This window comes from Gopherus evgoodei, chromosome 7 (assembly GCF_007399415.2).
Source record: "Gopherus evgoodei ecotype Sinaloan lineage chromosome 7, rGopEvg1_v1.p, whole genome shotgun sequence".
NCBI lineage: Eukaryota > Metazoa > Chordata > Testudines > Testudinidae > Gopherus > Gopherus evgoodei.
This window is the reverse complement of record NC_044328.1, coordinates 69,159,826-69,176,557: the sequence shown is the minus strand read 5'-3', so window position 1 is coordinate 69,176,557 and position 16,732 is coordinate 69,159,826.

The window sequence follows — 16,732 nt, the reverse complement described above, 5'->3', positions numbered from 1 at the left end:
ATTTATATATGTCTCAGAAACCTCACATTACCTCTTGTTCGTTCTTGTTATTTTCCTTCCAAGTTAGTGCATCTGGAAAAAATCTAGGAAGTTTCAGTAAGAGGGACTATCACCTCACTATCAAAGACCAATGTTTTAAAAGTCCAAGTGTAAAATGACATCTAAATGCGCACAAAATAATATTACAGCACAGCTCGCCTTTCCCTGGAAGTCAGGCAAACATATTACTTGTGGGTAGACTTGCTCTTTTGCCGTTTGTGTTTGAATCTGATAGCAAAAGTGTTTTTGTGCTGTAGGCACCCACCCCCATCCCCAACGCTATCCAGGGCAGACTTAGTCGTTACAATAAATCCTAGACATGGATTGAACGGACCGAACAAAACCATGTGTGGAGAAAATCTTTTCCTTTGGAGATTTAAGCTTTGATTTGGCAAAGCTTTAAGAAACTCAAAGTGACCAAAGTTTGATGAAGCAGCTGCTGGCCTCTCACTTTCATAAGCACTTGCTTTCTAGGTAATGCTCAATACCTGGCCACAAAAAAGGCTAGTAGCTAAAAGGTTATTTTACCTTAATTCATGTGCAGTAAAATGTATTTTCCAATTAACCAAATTTGCCGATTTGTCCCGCTTGGACACTCTTATAATTTATAATGTAAAAGTGTTCTTTCTTTAGCTAAAGACCAAGGTGACTGCTTTTAATTTTCTGTAACCTCTTTACACTTGATGTTCACCAGACTCATCATGTTAATTGGCTTCATATACGGATCATCAGTTTAATGAAGGAATAAATCCTATGTTGCTTTATGTCCCTCTGTTTTAACAGTGATTGCTTTAATGAAGAATGTGATGTGTTCAACATCAAAGCTGCAGGAGACATTAGAGCCTTTTTTATGATGACTGAAACACTTATTTAAAGCTAAAACCATATTTCAAAAGGTTTTATTTAAACCACTTCCCATGGTAAACACCACCGGGTTCTCTGGCCAAGAAAAGTTTCTCTTTCCTGCAGCAATCAGACACTGAGAGTAACACACCTCTATTACATATACACAGCCTAGTCAGGTTAACAACAATATTTCTGGTCTGAATTTATAAGGTTGCAGTCCTCAATGAGTTCAAAGGGAGTTTTGCTAGAGAAAGGGTTACTCATAGGTGATGACTCTCTCTCTTTGTTATCCTGTTACTGTTTCATTGTTCAGATTTCAACTAAGGAGCAGATATCTTAATTCACATAAAAACACTGCACATTGCTAGAGTCCATTTCTCTCAGATAGGGTTCTGAGAACTGGGAGTGGGAGAGTAAAGTCTAATGAAACATAGACTAATAAGGAAGCCTGCAAATCAGAGGGAGACCATGGAAAGCAGCAATAAGGTCAAGCAGTATATAGGGATGATAGGAGCTATGGGAGGTTTAAAAGGCACAGATTAAATGCACTCTGGTAATAGCATTCTTACATCCACTAGCTGTGGAAGTAAACCTTGCTTTCTTTAATGCGGATTGCATATATTTTTCTCACGTAAGAAGTGTTGTCTGGAATGAAAATATTCGCTCCACAGCTAAGGCAGCAGGCAAAATATAAGGGAAAAGTTACTGTTTCAAAGCCTGGGCCATATCATGTCTTCATGCAGAGTCCTCTCTCTGCTCCCCAAAGGTATTCACAGAGCCCCAGATAGCTCCTGAGGAACCTGGTGTCTGAGGGAGCCAAGTTTGCCTCCCCAGGAAGCATTGTTCTTAGATCCTCCAGGAAATGCTCAGTGCAGAATTCACAGCCTTCCATTCCATGTTCTGAGATCTTCAGAGAAATCAGGCAGAGTCTGGCATCTGTAGATGGCTGGGACACTAGTGCAGAGAGTTAGCTCCATCTCAATGGCAACACGTCTCCACCTGGAGCCCTACCTTTACCCTTCCTTACCTACCCCCATGTGATAGCAGAGATCAAGGATCCACAGGGATGAACGGTGACTGAATAAGCATAACTCCAAAGAACTATGTCCCCAACATACAAAGCAACTCTCTACTGGTCATGTTCTCACCCCACCCAGCTGTGCCCCAAGGCAGGGTTAATGAGGAATGGTTTCCAAAGGTTGAGATCTATCCATGTATGGTGCTCCTCTGCTCCCCAGTACCATAGTATCTGAGCACTGCAGAGGCTTTAACATATTTATCTTGACAACACCCCTAAGAGGCAGGGCAGGGATATTTTCCCCCATTGTACCCATAAGGAATGGAGGCACAGAGAGGCTAAGCAGCCCACCCAAGGTCACACAGGGACTCTGTGGCAGAGCATGGAATTGAACCCAGGTCTCCTGAATTAGCACCCTAACTACTGGACCATCCTTCCTCTAGGTGAGGCCAAGTTGGCTCCCTTGATACCAGCAGGTTTGTGGCAATTTTAGCAGGCTTTCCCCTACTTAACTCTCCTTTAAACTAATAGTGGAAGATGTCATTGTTTGCTTTAGATGAATTTCCACATTTCCCTGTAACTGTTTATGGCCTAAACCCTAAAATATGCCCTGAGCAACGAGAAAATTGAGAGCTGCAGAGCTGACAGTTAGAGATCACCAGAGGCCTTGAATACTGAAAGACTCATGAGATTTATAGATTTAGGGCCAGATCCTGTAACTCATTTCTCATGTGAGTAGTCCATACTCAGACTTCTAGTCCTATTAATGTCCGTGGAATCACTCTGTCAATGACTGGGATGTGGATAGTCATGCCTAGTGGTTAGAGCAGGAGTCAGTAGCCAGGAGTAGGAGGCCAGAACTGGAATCAGAAGCCAGATGCCAGAGCCAAGGGTCAGGACCAAAGTGAGGAATCAGAGCTAAGGGTCACAGCTAGGTTTCCTACAGCGAGGACTGGCTGGGTCCAAGTCAGGAGCAAGGCTAGGACCAAGCGAGAACTATCATAGCCATGGGCGAACACTTTGGGCAGCCATTCACCCTTTACTGCTGCTGCTGGGCTTTAGAAACAGCCTGCTGACTCCTCCCACCAATCAGGCATTGTAGCCAATCAAGAAGCCTTCTACAGGCCATCTGTGCTCATTAGTTGGCCTGGAGACTGGATTTGCTGCAGGTCCTGATTCCTGACTGTGAGGCTAGAGTTTGCAGGGCTAGGTCCATAGAATTGACATCAGTTTCATTATAATTTATCCCAGCTTTGCTGTTTGACATATTTAGTACTCACATGGAGGGATCACTGAAGCTAGTATTTTCAAACCTGAGGGCCTAATGCTAGATGCCTATTTTTATATTTAGGCTCCTAAATAAGTAACCTCCTTGTTAGAGATGCTGAATGTTCTCAGTGGCCACTGAAGTATTGGGGAGCTCTTATCAGCTCTGAAAAATAAGGTACTTATTTAGGCATCCAACTAGCAGCAGCTGAATTTGGAAAATTTTGACCTTGCTGTATATTTATAAATTTTACGAACACACAAGAATCACACACCAGAAAGACAAAACTATTATTATTATTATTTTAATTATGAGAAAGAAGTCCATGAATATTTTATAGTTCACAGAACCTCTCTTGCTTTGTATTTGCATATGGGGTCTAACACCGAGAATTCTTACGATTTATGGTTAGGATAATGACTGTGTTTCTCATTTATGTTACATTTGCAAAAATAATCAAAGTGGTCTCCAGAAGTATAAACCAAATAAGTCTGAAACCCAGAAAGTTAGATGCAGATATTTTTGTGTCATCTAGCTATTCTCCTGATTTAAGGATATTTTCTTTTTCCATTTTGAAGAAAGAAAATAAGAATAAAAGAGAATTAGATGATAGGCTGGCAAAGTTTGTATGAAATACCCTACCTTGATAGCAAGTGTTGATTCTGCTGCAGATGGGTTAACCTGGATTTGCTGATCCATCAAGGCAAATGGCTTATGGCCCAGTTATAAGGGCTGTGGGAGGGACTCTCTAGAGAGGATATAGGGTGTGGGCTGAGCAGCCCTGAAGGAGGGACCCAAGGAGCAGACAAGCATGGGGAGAAGGTTTCAACTGAACTTTATATTGTATTGTTGTTAATTTCTGCATTAAGAAAGCCAAACTGCAGGAAAGGGATCAGTCTGGACACTACACAGAGAGCACAGACACTATATATTGAAAGCAGATTGAAAACAGCACCTGCTCACAAGACATTAGTCTATGTAGTGGAAAAACAATAAGATAAGACAGTATATAACATTATCTCCTACATGTAGTGGGGGCACCCCCTAGATGTGCCTGCAGATTTTCACTATTCCTCTGTGTACTGCGTACTTTTCAGATAAATGACTTTTCTGGATTTGGTAGGTGTGGCATACACAGAGTGTTGCCCTATACTTTAAGATGTTCCATGTGTATATTTAAGGTTGTAGAAAAAATAGATATATGTTGTGTTATTTTAAATATAGCGTGTGATCATGCTATTGGAAACTGTGTCTGAAGCACATGCATCAGAGGGCAGAATTTAGATTGCAAAGGCAGCCTTAGCTTTGGCCTCTGCTGTCTTCTGAGTATTTAACATTGCATCCTTAACTCTCTTTTAATGAAGGTTTGTGTATGAAATGTAGTTATAGGGCCAAATGTTGCTCACTTTTACCCCTGCGCAACCCCAGTGAAATCAATGGAGTTACATGGGTTATATGATTTAGCCATAAGGCCAAATGCTGCTCTTATTTGTACCAGTATGACTAGTACAATTATTACCACTAGGTTATTCCAGATTGACAGCTGTGTAACCAAGAGAAGAATTTGGCCTACAGCATTAATTTTACAGTAGATATAAGGCCAAAACATAGTAGAGGAAATGTGAGAATAAAAGGGAATTGTAAATTACTGACTACTAGTGAAAAGGTTATGGCAAAACATGGCATTACGAAGGATAGATAAAGACATGGCACAGAAAAGCAGAAATTGTTGTAGATGCTTGGAAAAAGGAGGTGAGTTTAACCAGGCATGCACAGGTATGCTGCCCTCATGCATATAGCTAAGTAGGTAGCAAATATGGCTGTTAAAGAGAAGTCACAATACAAAGTGAAAAAAGGGGGCTGGGTCATGTTAAAGCTCAAACTAAATTGCAGTGTGCTCCTCCAAACAATGCACCATTCCCAAAGGTGTAAGGTAGCTTTACAGTATGTGGGTGGTTTATACACAGTACAGGTGCCATACAGTTTAGCAGTGTTGTCTGGCATGGTTGTTCCCCATTTCTTTGGATCTCCATGTTTGTTGTGTGCCGAGATAGTGAGAGGAGTGAGGAGTTCACATCATATGACTAAACAGTATGTGCTTGTCCTCCAGATCCTGTGTGTGTGATCCGCATATGAACAGTGTACACCTGTCCAGGGAGTGCTCTCTGGGCTCCTGTATGATTTTCTATGCTCATCATGTGAGCAATAAATGTCAGTTGAACCGTTGTCTCTCTTTGCATTTACACATCACCTTGTGGGAAAGGTCACAGGCAGTGGCCTATGGGATGCTGTTTCTTTTATGCCAGGTTGTGAACCTGGCCTTTGTGTTTCCTTTTCATGGTTCTTTGGTGCGTTTGTGCATCACTGAATCATCCCTCTGTTTGAGAAAATACTACATATAACTTTGGGAGATATGAGAATGAGAAGCAACACGAATGAGAAGCAACATTCCAGCAGCAACAGCATATCACGGATGGAGAAAAAGATGGAAGAATTTATGTAGCTTGAGCATTGCATGCAAGAGGGCAAGGAAGAAGTTATTACATGTCTCTTGGACTCAGAAGCAGGGGATGAAATTGTGAGCTGTCATCTTACAAACTAAATGTGGAGAGGAATGGTGATGGTCTTGCTGTTCATCTCTGTTTATGCTTTATGATCCAGTGAGACTAGAATACTCAGTTAGTGGCTTCTTGATTTGTATCCATATGCTGCAAAGCTTAGACCTTGTTATTTTTGTGTTAAGGGACATATTCTTAGTCAGGCAGGTGAAATTTTCACTCTCAAAATCTGTGCCCACATTTGAGACCTGCATTTGAACTGCAAGTGCAGATCTGAGAACTTGTACCTATAGAGATAACATTTTCAGAAGTCTCCATGTAGCCTATGTTCCATTGCAATTCAATGAAATGAAGGCTCCTAAGTCATTTAGGATGTTTGAAAAATTTACCCTGGGTCTATAACTGATTTACTGGGTGCAAAGTGAAAGACAGTCTTGTGGTTCTTCTTCGAGTGCTGATCCCTAGGGGTATTCCACATGACTCATACAGATGCACGCAATGTGCCCAAGTCTGGAAATTCTTCAAAGTGATATCTGTTGACCCACACCCATGCAGTAGTTTCCCTCATTCTCCTGAGTGAGATTATAAAGGGTGGTGCAGGCTGACACTTTTCCAATTCCTTCTTACCGCCTCTTGACCTGAGTTGGAACCTTGTCCTCCCTCTGGACCACAAGTGAGTCCAGATTACACATAAAATTACTAGAGTTATGAGCGATCCACAGTGCAAGGCCTTCCTTCCCTTCATATGCTCACTCCATGTATAGATGATGTCAAACAATAACACCACAGTGGTCTGTATAAATAAAGAGGGTGGAGTGAAGTCTCATCCGAACTGGTGTCTTGGAAACCACATTGTGATATAAGCTGCATACCTCACAGGCATTCACAATTTCTGGGCAGGCAAACTAAGCAGAAGTTTCTCCACAGACCAAGAATGGGAGATACACAACACAGTTCTAACCCACCTATTTACACAGTGAGGTACTCCTCAATGGGACCTCTTTGCATCCCAGATAAACAGGAAGCTCTGCAGGTATTGCTCCAGGGGAGCTAGAAACCATGATTCCTAGGGTGATGCTCTCCTACTCACCTGGATGGCTGGCCTCAAATATGCCTTTCCTCCCATCCCACTGCTGCCACAAGTTCCATGGAAGATCTGTCACGACAGAGCCACCATCCTCCTAGCACCCTATTGGCCCAGACCATTTTGGGTTCACAGAACTCCTAACCATATCCACACACCTGCCAATCAGAATCTGCCTATTCCAGGATCTCTGAACCCAGAACGGGGCAAAAGCAAGCACCCCGACCTGAGTGTACTCACCTCATATCCTGGCTTTTGGATGGGCATCAGAAATAGAGCACTCATACTTCATCCATGTCCAGGAAATCCTTAGCCAAAGTAGAAAGGATTCCACTAGACCCTGCTGCTGGGCTAAATGGCAGTGTTTTTTGGCCTGGATATTACACCACCAACATTCACTTGATACTGTGGATGTTCCAATCATCCTAGACTACCTAGTGTCCTTAAAGACTCCAGCCTTCCTTTCCCTTAGTTCACTGCAGGTACACCTAGTAGTAATCAGTACCTTCCTCCCTCATGGAGGGACATTCTATCTTTACACACCCAACTACTGTGCTATTCATGAAGAGTTTGGTCAGCGTCTTCCCTCTAGTTATTAAGCCTATGACTCAATGGGACTGTAACCCCTACTCACAGGTCTTCCCTTTGAACCTATAGCAACATGTGCCTTGACCCACCTCTCTGTGAAGGTGGCATTCTTTATAGCAATCACTTCAGCCAGGAGGTTCAGTGAGCTAGAAACGATGATGGCAGACACCTTTCACCCCTGCGTCCCCGTACACAGTATTCCACAAAGAGTAGGTCTGCCTTGGGTTCCACCCCAAACTCCTCCCCAAGATTGTTTCTGAGTACCGCATTAATCAATTGACCCACATACCTGTGTTTTCCCCAAAAGCCCATGCTTCTTCCAGAAATAGAGACTTCACTCCCTCGACATCAGGTGTGCCCTGGCGTTCTACCTGCAAAGAACCAAACCCATTAGAAAATATCCAAGGCTCTTTGTCACCATAGCAGAAAGGACGCGTGGATAGGCTGTGTCCTCACGGAGGGTTTCTAAGTGGGTTTAGAGACTCCCACTCCATTCTGAGGGTATTATGGCTCATTCCACACAAGCACAAGCAGCCTCCAAGGTTTCCTTACTGGACATTCTGCTGCAGGACAGCTGCAGAGCGGCAACTTAGAACTGTGTCCACACATTTGCATCACACTATGCTCCAACTCAAGCTGCAACGGTGAATGTGGCTGTAGGAATGGCAGTACTACAGGCACCTCTGCTACCAGCTTCCTCGTGCCCTCCTCCACTCTGAGCACTGCTTGCTAGTCACCCATGAGTGGAACCACACATAGGGACCAGCACTCAAAGAAGAAATGGAAGTTACTTACTATAACTGGAGGTTCTTTGAGATATATGGTCCCTGTTTGTATTCCACTACCAACACTCCTTCCCCTCTGCTTTGGATCCTGTTGGATTGCAGTAAGAGGGAACTGAAGAGGCATCATCCTGCACCTCACCTTACACCGTTTCTTGGGACCACGAGGTAAACTACTGAGCATGTGCAGGTCAACCTGCACTGCTTTGAAGAATTTCAGCACTTAGGAGCAAGTCACTCATGCATACCCCCCAGTGTGGAATACAGATATGGCCCACATATCTTGAAGAACCTCAAGTTACAGTAAGTAATCTCTTAAGGTACTGTGTAGGGACTCAGGTGATCAATTTCTGGGTTCAGGTACTGGTTCTATCATAGATTTTCTGTCTGGCTTTGGGCAAGTCACGTAGGCCCAGATCCTCCAATGTAGGTAGGTGCCTAACTCCCATTGAAATCACTGGGAGTTAGACAACCTAAATACATTTGATAATCTGGGTCTTAATTTCTGTGTGCCTTAGCTCCCCATCTGTACAATGGGCATATTTCCCTCCACCTGGATCATCTATGTAAACTGCAAACTCATCAAGGCAGGGGTGGTGTCTATGAGTACGTGCAGCTCCTAGCACAATGGGACCCTGATCTGGGTAGGGGTCAGGTCACTAGGAGTTACTGTGCTTGTATAAAAAAAGAGGCTGGGCCTCAGCACAACTGTAAATTTACCCCTGAATGTGATTTTGCTTCCATATATGGAAATTAGGGATGTGTCAAGTTCACTTTAAAAAAATATTTATTATTTTGAAAGAGTATTACTAAAAAAAACAATTTAAAGAAGGATTATAAAAGAAAGGAGAATATCATAGAATAGCAGAAGTAATCCTGACATACTATACAAAATCAAACATCTCAGGATTGATAAACACAACATGTTAATTAAACACAAGCTCTTTTTTCCATGCAGAAAACTACATAGCAACATCTGGTATAATGATACATAAGGCATATAAAAAGAAATCAACCACTTTCAGGTCAGAATGTAGGCAATTATTGAGTCAGTAAACTCTGAGGGTGCCCCTGGAGCCTTCAAAGATTTGTTAGTAGTTTTATGAGAATTTAACAATGTTTTCACATTGTCATAATTATGGAATAAACATGTGTTTTTCTTATACCTTTAACAAGACGAAGTTTTGTGGGCTAAATGGAAGCTAAATAATGCAATGTGAAATGTGAAATAGACATTTCTTCCTGCTCAGCTTTGGATAAATCCAGAAAGAGATGTACTCTGGTATTCAGCTAAGTAATAATTTCTTCCTCTCACTAAATTTGCTGCATAATTCTGCTGTATCTATTGAGGATACAAAGATGCAAAAAAATTTCCAAGAGATTTATTAAGTAATCTGAATAATGTGAATAACCAGAGGCGAGAAGCAAATGTACATGAGGAATTTTTAAAAACAAAACTATTTTCACCTCTCCTTTCTGAAGTGCTTGGAAAAATCCCAGATTGCAAAATCATTACATGTTTTTCAAAGAAAAAGGACATTTTTCATAAGAAGTGTGTTGCCCGATTAAGTAACTGAACCATATACAATGAGTCTGCTTCTGCTCCCCAATTGACAAAAGGAGTCCTTTAGCTCAGGAAGTAGAAGTTTGTACTCCTATGCAGGTCTTTTTGCTTCAATCCTGCAGGCAGTGGAACTGATCTATCTCAAATGTCTCCTTTTTCTTTTTGATTTCATCAACATTTTTTTCTGTTGATTCTTATTTTCTACCTCTGAAATCTTAACAGAGAAAAGACATAATTTTGACTCGAATGCATCAAAGCATTGGTTTGAAAACACTTGCCGTTCAATTGTACCCAGCTGCACTTGTTGCCAGTAAGAGGTCATTTTCCTAATGCAGACAAAGTATCAAAGCCCAGATTTGCAGGCCACTTGCTGTTGCTTTTACAGTAAAGAAACAGACGTGACGTAATTCCTCCTTGCACCTGTATCCACACATGCTCATGTAGGTACAGAAACTTCCCACTATGATCTTTTATATTGTAATAGGGAAAGGCCCTCTTATTTCTGTGAATGGCTTTTAATAGCAAGGCACAGTTGACTCATTCACTAACCATCAGTTCACACCTGCTAAATGTTCTCCCATGGTGGAGCCTCAACAACACCAGCAGGATACTTAAATGGACTAGGTGTGACATTTTTACACAGAGTCATTGAAATGCATCCCCTTGACAATCTTCCCAATTAACTGTGAGAGCTCCTGTACATTTACAGTGAATGGCTCTGTCCTATAGGAGGGAGTGCCAGCTGGGGTGGGTGGGGGAGGGATTGGGTTACTTACTCATTGGGTTGTGCAGTTGGGAAGAATTGGAGGTTTAGAAATTTGGGAAAGGGCGGGGCTTGAGACCTTTGTTAGGTACTATCCTTCTCTCCCTTCCCTTCCTAAGGAAAGAAATTTAGAAAAGCTGGACATGCACAAGTCTATGGGTCCAGATGCAACGCATCTGAGGGGGCTGAAGTAGTCAGCTGATGTGATTTCAGAGCCATTGGCCATTATCTTTGAAAACTCGTGGTGATTAGGGAAGGTCCAAGATGATTGGAAAAACACAAATATAATGCCTATCTTTAAAAAAGGGAAGAAGGAGAATCTGGGGAACTACAGACAGGTCAGCCTCACCTCAGTCCCTGGAAAAATCATGGAGCAGGTCCTCAAGAATCCATTTTGAAGCAGTTGGAGGAGAGGAAGGTGATCAGAAATGGTCAACATGGATTCACCCCGCGCAAGTTGTACCTGACCAACCTGATTGCCTTCTATGATGAGATAACTGGCTCTGTGGATATGAGGAAGGCGGTGGATGTGATATACCTTGACTTTAGCAAAGTTTTTGATATAGTCTCCCACAGTATTCTTGCCAGCAAATTAAAGAAGTATAGATTAAATGAATGGACCATAAGGTGGATAGAAACCTGGCTAGATCATCGGGCTCAATGGGCAGTGATCAATGGCTTGATATCTAGTTTGTAGCCAGTATAGAGTGGCATGTCCCAGGGGTCTGTCCTGTGCCTGGTTTTGTTCAACATCTTCATTAATGATCTGGATGATGGGATGGATTGCACCCTTAGCAAGTTCATGGATGACACTAAGCTGGGGAGAGCGGTAGATACTCTGGAGGGTAGGGATAGGGTCCAGAATGACCTAGACAAATTGGAGGTTAATATTAGGAAACACTATTTCACTAGGAGGGTGGTGAAGCACTGGAATGGGTTACCTAGGGAAGTGGTGGAATCTCCATCCTTAGATGTTTTTAAGGCTCAGCTTGACAAATCCCTGGCTGGGATGATTTAGTTGGGGTTGGTCCTGCTTTGAGCAGGGGGTGGACTAGATGACCTCCTGAGGTCTCTTCCAATCCTAATATTCTGTAAACTCCAGGGCTGGTCAGCACCCTCAGCCAGACACTACTTTGGACAAGGAGGCCCTTTTCCATAGCTCTATCCTCTGCAGCAACATGGGTAGCGGAGCTGTCACATAAAATACGGGACACTGCGGAACAAAGGTGAGTTCTTAAATCGGAGTCACTAACCTGAGTTAAAATATCAGTGAAGGCATGGCAACTTGGATCAGTGGCTCCACTTTGACCCCAGGCTGCCTTATAGACTTAAACTCAAGCTGCTAACCCGGGTTGCTGTGTCTTCACTGCTCTTGTTGCCTGAGTTAAGAATACCCCTAATTTTTTTATCAAATATAGACAGACCTGTAGAGGGAGGACATCAGGATCCATCTCCTACAAAGAAGTATGTGACATCACTATAGTAAATATCCTAGGCAGCCAGATGCAGACCTAGGGTGTTGGTTTGACTAGGATAAAATGTGGGGGTTTTTTTTAGGATGATCTAACAGGTTATAATGCTCTGGTTTAGACAATGCAAATTGTATTTCAGCGCATGCTAAGCCGGTCGAGCTGAAGCACAGGCTCTTGCTCTGATCCAACTTGACCAGTTTAGCGTGTTCTAGAGGCATCCTACCTTCCCTCATCCCCAGTCCCAGCCCGTGGCCTGGGCAAAAGGAAACCACTCCTGACTGATTCCCATTGCACACACCTACACAGTCCCTCCTTCCACTCCCACACAAACACAATATACTCAACCCTTCTCCCCACAATAGCTTTCCCCTTCCTCCAGCTGCACTATTGTCTCCCCCTACTCTAACACAGCAGCTCCACCCTTTCAAGGAGCACAGTGAGAACTCTCAGAACAAAAGAACAACTGGGAAACATCAAGATTTGGAGAACTGGAACACCACCCCCTGCAAGGGACCCAAATGTTCCCCACCCACACAAGACCTATAGCTTGTGGGGCTGCCTCCTGTCTCAGGCCCTTGACAGGTCAGCTTCCTCCTGCCCAGATCCTCATGGCTACTCCTGCCTTAGGCTTCTGTGAGGTCACTGCTTCCTTGCATCCTATGGGGCTGTCCCCTTGCTTCAGGTCTCTGAGAAGTCACTGCTTGCTCCCCTATTCTGTGGAGCTGCCTCTCTGCCTCAGGCCTTTAGGAGGATACTGCCCCTCCCCTCTCAATTCTAAATCCAAGTTTTGGCTCCACTGGCACCCACAAAACTCCCACTGAACCCTGTATTTGCCTAAGCTCACTAGTCGTCGCTTGCGTTTTCAGGGTAAAAGTTCCCTAGGTGCCTCCATTCCTGCCGCTGGGCAAGTGTTCTGCTTCCTCCCTCTAGGCATCTGGAGGCCTAAGCCCCAGGCTGATTCACAAGCCAGGGAAGACAGGTGTTCGTCTGCTTAAGTGTCTGCAGGGCCTGATACAACAGGCAGGATGCCTACCAGATGGGCCCCCATTCAAAGTCCAGAAGGAGGAGGAGGCCACCCACCTTCTAACTTTTATCCCAGTGGTTAGAACACTCACCTGGGATGTGGGAGACCCAGGTTCAATTTCCCTCTCTACCTGAGGGGAAGAAAGGATTTGAACAGGGCTCTCCCATCTCTCAGGAGAGTGCTGTAATCAGTCAGATTTGGGATATTCTGATCTGGTGCTTCCTCAGTCTCTCCTGTGGCACTGTGGATAAATATTTAAATAGTCACTGGAGGGGAGGGAGATGGAGAGAGAGACAGACTGATTTTTAAAACACTTAATAGTATCAGTATAAAAACACAGTAAATTACAGATTATAAAACAATTGCTCATCGCAATACAAAGTACATTTGCAATAGTCGACTGCTAAATAATCTGATCCAAATTGCTTATGAGAGTAAAATATCTAAACTCTAATCTAAAAAACTGAATAACATCGGCAAGCCCAGTAACAGATCATTTACATGGTCTGTTTTGTTAAAATGGCCATGTTTGCTTGACCCAAAATAAAGTTTGCAAGGCATACCACACCTCTATTTATGAACCTATACTTAGCAGTAAAAATAACTGCAGTAGGGGGAAAAATCAAGGGACAATAACCAAAAAATACTCTGAGGTAAAAGAAATAATGTCTGTAAACTGGAACAAGTAAGAAACATATGAAAAGCAGTCTCCTCCATGTCACAAAAAGGACAGGCCATGGATACCTGTGGAGCCAAACAATGCACAAACACATGCATGACTATAGCTGTGTGATGAATTCTCTATTGGAGATCACCCATCCTCTTCACAACTGGAGGTGTGCATGCAGTTTGCCAGGCTGGCTGACTGGAATCAGTCACCATCCATGCTTTAACAAGCATTAGAAAATGATGAATCTTTACCACAAGCACTTACAAGGACTTATGACTAAGCTATTAAAAGTAGATTCAGCAGACCCAAAGGCAAGCAAACTGCTGGGCTTGTCAACATCCCAATCCACTGGAGGAACAACAGGCGAGAAAACAGAAGCATTAGTATAATCAGGAATGGCTCGTTCAAGGAGGCAACTGCACTGACCAAACTAGCCCACTTCACAGCACCCTCAGAAACTAGACCCTTCCGTAGCTGTTTTTCACTTTAGGGCTTTGCCTGCAAGCCAGAATCCTCAGCCAAGGTCAGAGATTCCATAGCAACAGGTCCAGCCTCCATTTCACAGTCAGGTTCAGGTCAAGAGGCCACTGAGTCAGGAGCCACGGACTCCATAATGCCATCTCCCCCAGGTTGTAAAGGAGGTGCTAACCCCCCACCAAAAAACATCCCCACAGACATCTGGAGCCGGTTGGGACCCCATCTCTGCCACAGCCACCCAGCCTTGTGCTTTACTCTCAGAAACCCCCACATTCCCAGGCAGAAGGTCTCCATTCCCAAGGACAGCCTGCCTCATCTTAGGGCACTAACAGACCTAAAGTATCAGACTCCCACAACAAAAAAAGGCCATGTCATCAGTGTCAGTGGCCACAGTGTAGTCACATTCTCCAATCCCATACTTGAGGTAAACTTCTCAATCCTGGGAAGCATTGCTTAATATCATGCAAACCTGCCTATGAGATGCATGTTGAATCTCTGGAGCTTTACAGCCCAAAGGAATCAGCCTAACAGGGCTACAGATCATACCATAACTTGCCAGGTCTCTGGCCAGCTGCTCACTTCCTAATAAAGGAGGAACATTAGAGATAGCAACTTTAATAGCAGGTTTCGTGAAGGCCACTACATGGACAAACACACCCCGCACAATAATCTCCTCCACAGCCACCTGCTCAGCTAGGCAACAAACATAGCCTTGCTCATGGGGGAGGCAGACCTCACTCGCCTTTTAAACCCACTCACCTTCCCCACAGTTACATCATACTCCTCCACAGAGGAAGAGGCTGGAGACAAAATTTTCAACCCATGGCTATGGGGTTAAACCCTCAGAATCCACAACAAACTGAGGGCTCTGCCTCCCCTCAGTGGACAGACAAAAGCCTGCTAAAACAAAAGAAATCCTGAAATTAAACCTGCAACAACCATAAAACTAAATACACACAACCAAAAAAAACCCAGAGTAAATAGTGATGCACACCGACACTCAACCTCACTCCCAAGTACTCCCACAATCCTCAGCGAAGTGCAGCCCCGGTGCTTTATAATTTATATGCTTTTATATATATATATATGTGTGTGTATGTGTGTGTGTGTGACAAACATATATACTACAATAATTTATATAATGGTCTTTCATAATTTATCCACAGTGGAACAATGTCGACAGGAAATAGAGAGAGAGGCTCAAATCAGAATATTGTATAGCTCAATGGCTGGAGGACTCTTCTGAGATATGAGACCCCTGTTCAAATATTTGGTCCCCTGCAGGCAGATGGGGGAATTGGCTCTGGATCCCCTATACCCTAGGTAAGTAGGCTAACTGCTCAGATAGGTAGCTCCACCGCTACTGCTGCCTCTGCTAGCTGTTTTGTATAGACAAGGCAGAAGGTCTTATTCATTCCCACAAAAACAGCTGAGGCACCTAAGCCTCCTCACTCCAGGCAGCATTTCCATTCATGGATCACTAAGCAGAGCTCGGTGCCTTTCTGCACCCTGGATTTAAGCGCCCACCTCTGTGAGGGGATGGGACATAGCACATCCCCCTCTGGTCAGCATCTCCATTGGCTAGTTCAGACGGCTCCCCGCCTAGTGTGGTGGCTTTTGTGGACCCTATTCTTAAATGCCCATGTCTTCCCATGTATTATATAGGGATCCTAGCCATCTAACTCAGGCTTTGTGAATTGCAGTGGTCTTCTGTGGATTTCCTAGGTGCCTAAAAGTTAGGCACTGTGATGCTGAGCACCGCAATGCCTACATCTCGTTGTGGATTGCACCCTCAATCCCTCTGAGTTTATTTAGAACATTAAGTTCTTCAGGGCAAGGACTGTTCCTTACTGTGGGTTTAAACCAGTGGCTCTCAAACTTTTGTACTGGTGCCCCCTTTCACATAGCAAGCCTCTGAGTGTGATCCTCCCTTATAAATTAAAAACACTTTTTTATATATTTAACACTATTATAAATGCTGGAGGCAAAGTGGAATTGGGGTGGAGGCTGACAGCTCATGAACCCCCCATGTAATAACCTTGTGATCCCCTGAGGGGTCCCGACCCCCAGTTTGAGAACCCCTGGCTTAAACAGTGCCTAAAATAATGGAGCCCCATTAAGAGTTGGGGCTTCTAGATGCTACTGTTATACTAATTATTAATAATAATAGATATAGGTAGACTCCAAGTGAGTCACAGCCCTTTTCCATACTGTCCACTCTGGTAGAGATCCACATTCCCTTCAAATCTCCTCCTACTTCTTTGATTATGTCATATAAACACATGCCCGGTTCAAATGTTGAAACTAAACCAATGCTCCAAAGTCCAGCAATTCTTACTCTGGAATTCTTACTTAGTACAAGCAGCAAAGAGTCCTGTGGCACCTTATAGACTAGCAGACGTATTGGAGCGTGAGCTTTCGTGGGTGAATACCCACTACGTCAGATGCATGTGGGTATTCACCCACGAAAATTCATGCTCCAATATGTCTGTTAGTCTATAAGGTGCCACAGGACTCTTTGCTGCTTTTACAGATCAAGACTAACACGGCTACCCCTCTGATACTTAGTACAATTATTTA